This window comes from Triticum urartu, chromosome 1A (assembly GCF_056163025.1).
Source record: "Triticum urartu cultivar PI428250 chromosome 1A, HENAU_Tu73, whole genome shotgun sequence".
In the NCBI taxonomy this organism is placed as follows: domain Eukaryota; kingdom Viridiplantae; phylum Streptophyta; class Magnoliopsida; order Poales; family Poaceae; genus Triticum; species Triticum urartu.
In genome coordinates this window covers 496,144,182-496,150,286 of record NC_141873.1, presented here as the reverse complement: position 1 = coordinate 496,150,286, position 6,105 = coordinate 496,144,182, and positions in this window count along the sequence as shown.

Sequence of the window (6,105 nt, the reverse complement as noted above, 5' to 3'; positions counted from 1 at the left end):
AAAATGGATGTAAAATTAACATCATCAAAAACCACCTGACTACAACAGATGAGGTAAAAACTTTTGACTCTGAACTTAACTGTCGAAACTGAAAATTACTGTGGAATCTGAATGCTACTGTCGAAACTGAACGCAATGGTAGCAGAGAGGCACTTGACATGTAGTTTAGGGAGGGCCTGCAGTTCATCTTCAACCTGCACCCCCTGAGCCACCAGCAACCACCGGCCGAACCGCCGGCCCCAGCGCCGCCTCGCCGCCCCGAAACAATTCGCCACCGCCGCCCCGGCCAGCCCTCTAGGCCCCCCGCCCCACCCTGAACCCTAAGATAGATAGTGGGGTACCTCTCCGGCGAGCCCCCGTCCCCGCTGCGGGTGGTTCTTCCTTAACTCCGGTGAGCCCCCCCAACCCCTGAAAATCGACTGACCCAAAAGTCGATTCAGTCGACTGAAGTGTGGCTTAATCGGAGCAGAGCACCAGCACGAGCGAGGGGGAGAGCAGCAGCAGCAGCTGGGCGAGCGAGCGATCGAGCAAGAGCTGGAGCAGCAGCAGATCCGGCTGGTATGGACGCTGCCGCCGAAGGGGCCTCGCACTAGGGGAGAGCCGCCATGGAGATGTCGCCCGCGGCGCTGGATTCAAGGTAGCCGCTCCATGGGGTTGCGGGATGGAGCACCGTCGGCGCCGGGAGGTCGAGTTAAGGAGAAGGTGCGATGCGATGAGTGTACAACCTCTTTGGTGGTGCCGAGTAGGCCTCGGCTTCGTCCGAGGAGTCGGTGAGGATGTTGCGGTTCCAGTGGAGCAGGTTAAAGCGGCGCTGTGGGGATGGAGCAGCCGCGATAGAGGAGGCGATCGTCGGAGAGGACGGGGCGGCTGAACCGGCGGGACGGCGAGATGGACTACGGATCCTCATCCGGGGAGGTGGACGACGAACGTTGAGCTGTTGCGGTGGACGACGTCGTCGGGGAAGAGGCTCCGGCTGGGCAGCGGTGACGTGGCGGACGGAGGAGGGTGGGGTTTCGCGGCTGGAGGAGAGAGGTTATGGCAGCCTGGGATTTCGAATGGCGAAAAGGGGGCGATGGGAGGGGGTGAAGCATGACTTAGGAACGTGCTTGTCCAAAATGTAGGGTGTGTTACAAAAGTACCCCCCACCGATTTGAACTAGCGGCCCTTTTGGCTCAGGGTTAGAAGGGGGATTTCGCGTGTCGGGATTTGGCAGCTGGAGGGAGTTTTCGCGCGTGTTGTAATTTCGGGATAGCAAGGCGCGGGTTGTGAATGCGCCAGTTTTGGGAGCACGATATTTGAATTTTTGGGATATAACAAGACGCGGGTTGAATTTTAGGGACAAGCCTAACGTGTAGTAATATTGTACTTGTACGTACCAAATCAATTCGCGCTTCCCTCAACCAAAAAGAAAACGAAAAAATAAAACTATTCACACCACACAAAGAGAGAGTCTTGCCCCGTTTTACTATACAAATGCTATTCAAAGCTACTCCCTCCTTCCATCTATATAGGGCCTAATGCGTTTTTCGATGCTAACTTTCACCAAATATTAGAGCAATGATATATGACATGCAACTTACACAAAGCACACCATTAAACTCGTCTATGAAAGGTTCTTTCAATGATATAATTTTCACATTATGCATGTCATGTACTATTAATCTTGTCAATAGTCAAAGGTGGTCTTAAAAATCTCATTACGCCCTATATAGATGGAAGGAGGGAGTATGAATCCATGTTATGTCCGATTAAATTTTTTTGCTTGCTGTATAATGCATGTAACCTACTCATACCAACATTTTAGTGCATTCCAAATGTCTATACTACCGCTGCAATTCGAACTAAATTTGAATTCGTTTCTCTATTTCAATAAGAATCTACAATCATGATTGTTGCCAACTTCAACCATCATAGTTTCCTTGCTATCCGCCAGATATAAATCAGACGGCCTATAATGCAGGATGGCAGGCACACCATCATCAACAACTCTGTTTTTTTATAAGAGTAGAGATAAAATATATTAAATGTAGTATACCATGTTCATAACCACACCATGTGTATCACCATTATATATATTCACACATCCGTCGGTTTGAAACACTATGATAAATTCTTCAAATATCTGAATTCGCTTTTTATAATGAAGTATATATGATCTCTATTCGTCTTTTACACCCACACAACCCTCTTATCTTTGTAGCTAGCGCTAACTTTCTCTTGTGCATGCACACGCCCGCATCCCTCTCACCCTCCCTCAGCATTCTCTAGCTCCATCGCGCAAATTCGTATTTTCACTTTAGGTCGTTCACCCACAGTGTGTGTAGGCCCCCCAGCTCCTTCTTTATGGCACACATCGATCGATATGCCTCTCTAGCTAGGTGTGCCTAGCACAAACACAAGCTTCCCCTCTTCTCTTGTCACCGTCCATGCCTCACTCCCACCACTCTTTTCATCGTTCTCGTACTCGCACACTCCCCCCTCGATATAGTATGCCTCTCGTACAACCTCCTACATGCATCCCTCTCTCTCTATCCTTCTCCTCGTGCCTCATTTGCTTCTAACACACACATGCATGTATATCGATCGATCTCCCAATATATACCTAGATCGACTTTAACTACCCCCCATCGATCGATGTACCTCACAAGTTATGTCTCTCCTTTCTCTTACAAAGGGTGATTGATCTTCCTATGTAGTTACGTATGCTTACCATAGCCACATCGTCCCCCCTCATCATTCGTGCATGCCTCCTGACCCATCTCTCACACGCACGTGCACAAACAACAAGCAGCCATCTCCTCTCTTATTGATATTGCGGGTGTGCCCTCCATTTGTCTAGCAAGCCTATCCCACCATTTGTTAGAAGCAACTCCACTACCACCCCCTCCAACACTCTAGCTCCGTCTCTCTCCCAACCTTATTCATCTCCTGCACATATGCATGGATGCCGATCGATCTCCCTTAATACATGAGGCAAATCGATCTCCTTAATACATGAGGTAGTCCTCTCTCCTCCTCCACACATATACCAGCCATTGTACCTCTATAGTTAATTGGGCCTCCCTCTTCCCCCACCACACACCGATAGTCGAGCGCTGTTGGTAGGTATCCATGCCACAGAGACAAACTGCACATGTCCCATCTCACGTTCCAGTAGGCCAGCCACTCTATATCTTTGACGTGGGCACACACAAATTCGATGGCACTCTTTATCGATCGCGCGCGCACACACGCACACACATCATCCCTCTCTTCGATTCTATGGACACCTCAAGCCGATGATACCTCCACTCTCTTCTCGTGGATCGCCCCCTCTATATATATGTTATATCCAGGACTCTATTTCACACACATTGCATATGTTAAATTTTTTGATTGACCCCCCCCCCCCACAAAAAAAACTCTCAAGAACCCACACACTATATCTCTCTAGGTTTGTATCTCTATCACACAACCCCACGTAGGTGGTGTACATATACAAGAAGAGAATAGGTGCACCGTGCACGTACTCACGCTTCGTGCCCAGCCACACCCGCGCGAGTACACGGTGGAGCTCATTTCTCCGCAGAAGCTGAATTTGTTTTTGAAACATCAAGTGGCCAGAGACTCGAAAACTTATTTGCCCATTAGTGACTTGTCAGGGCGGTGGATTTTAGTTTGTACGATAATGCTGCATCCACCTAAAGTAACGAAAGTTCTTACGTAAACTTCCTAATAATTCCCTCTTCATAGGTGCAGGATTACTCCTAACATTTGTAATATCAGTTTGAAACTTGTAATATTGCCGTGTCCTATTCCTGCGTTTTCAAAATCCTACGAATCAAATAGGTCCTGAGTTGGTGATGATGTTGTGCCTCCCATCTTTCACCAATAGCCGTCGGATCTAGATCTGACGCATACAAACCAAGCTTCTCCATTTCTGCAAAAAGATGTCCGCACTTGTTCCGTATTTACAAACAACTCCTTGTCTCTCACAATCTAGGAGTAGAAGGCCGTGGAAAAATCTGGCGCAATGGCCGCTGCCGGAGCCGTCCACCCCCAATCTTGGTGTTCAGTGCAATGCACGGGCATCTACGCACGGGAAATTATGTCGAACAGGGCTAGTTGTAAGCAGGTTAGCTCTACAGCCATGATGACAGTGACTGCAGACGGTGAGGATGACTATGGTATGCCGAACACGGCGCCTATACTCAGGTGTCATCTCCGGCGCATGGTCTTGTCACTTCACTGTGAGGAGCAGCACATAATAATTTGACCAACGGGTAGTACAGTGCTAGTACTCCTACTACATTGGTAGTACTACTACTAGTACTAGTAGAACCACCGTCTGGATTTAGGAGTACTACCACATCCACCGGCACCAAGGAACGTCTCCAAGTAGTATTGCTTGAGGCCGCCAGGGCGAGCGGCCGCTTGGACGACAGCTTCGTCTCCTTGTTCGACGAGGTCCTCATCGGTTTCCTCGACAAGTTCACCGTAGTCAAGAAGCTTGCGGACGACTTTGACGTAAGCCTCCAGCCGACGCGCCCAGGCTCTGCGATGCCCGCCACCCTCAACGGCCACTATGGTAACAACCTCTTCGATGCACTGGTGGCCCTGCGACTGCCCGCCGTCACGCCAGAGAATGTCCACCTCGAGGTCGCGCTCGCCGCGCAGCGCCTGGCGCAGCAAGACACCATCGACATAATCACCCACGTCTATGCGCAAATCGTCCACAAGGACTACTACATGCAAGAGGAGGACGATAGGACGCTGGCCTTCTTGGAGCGCAGGGCAACCTTGGACGGCACTGTTCAGAAGCACGTTGAGCTCGCCGCCAACGCCGCTGCTCCTCACATGTCGGTTGGTGACCCGGCGCACTAGGGTGTGAGGATGTCGTTGAACGTTGATGGATCCGTATGTATTTTTATCTTTCCGTCAAATCCATGTAGTAGTATATTATACTACAGTAATTATCTTACCTTTCGCATCAACTTCATAATTTTCGTACGTACTCCATGCATGAACGACGCCAGAACCAAACTTCTCATTACTCTAGGCAAAATCGTTATTTTCTATCTATCGGTCGCGCCATGGAGCAGAACCAAATTTTACAAGTTACGAGTTCAAAAGGAAAAGCCTGCCGTGTTCGCATCGCACCCCCACACGGTTGGTCCGGCACGCCGCTCAAGCGGGAATGCGTGCAGTGTTGCATTTTCACTTACAAGTGGGACCGCAGTTGAGCAAACCGACTATCGGCAAACCCCCACCCCGCCCACCACGCGATGGCTGAGAAAACAGGAGGGAGAAGAGATGGTTGTAGCACAGACTCCAAGAAAATTGGTGTCGGATGGGACTCGTGTGGGTGGCGTGTGCCGTACTGCTAGACGTGAATGCTACTGAGTTATGGCCCATACCACCCCACTATATCGAGCCTATATCCTGGTACGTAGAACAAATTTCCTGCAGTTCGTGCTCAGCCCTCCTCTATCTCTCTTCTCAGCCAGCCAGCGGATGCGCGGAGCCCATCGTCTATTTGCTCACATGCGGCCCCACATGTTAGTGAAAATGCAAGAGGACCCACTGAACCTGCACATCTTTCACCTCGACGTGCTGGTGATGAAAAACAAATCCAATAAAGATCTTCGGTGGCCGCTTTTGGAGTTATTCAAGAGTAGTAAGATTCTATTTACAGTTTAACCCAATATGCACATCTCGTGGCTTCAACTACCACTCTATTTTCTTTCATGACACGACCTGGATGCTGGATGTCCCACGTGTCGGCAAAAGGAGGAAGAACCCGACCAAATCTTCAGTTCTGCTCTCGGATGAGATTAGTGCACTTGTTGATACTCCTACTAGAATAGAGGCTAGACATGAGACTAGATGCGAGGAAGCAACGTCTACTTCTTTACACTCGAAGAAGAAAGAAGCACGCAAGATCGAGCCTCCGCAGATCAACAATGAATGCATCGAGAAGGCACTAATCCAACTTACAGGAGTAGTAAAATGTATTCTTGTGGTTCTTGTTTTCTTTGGTCTTGCTTTTTCTAGTCAAAATTATCGTTGGAGTTCATGCAAAACGGAGGTGCGTTTGGGGTCGTGTGTTGGAGTTGGCCTTACAAG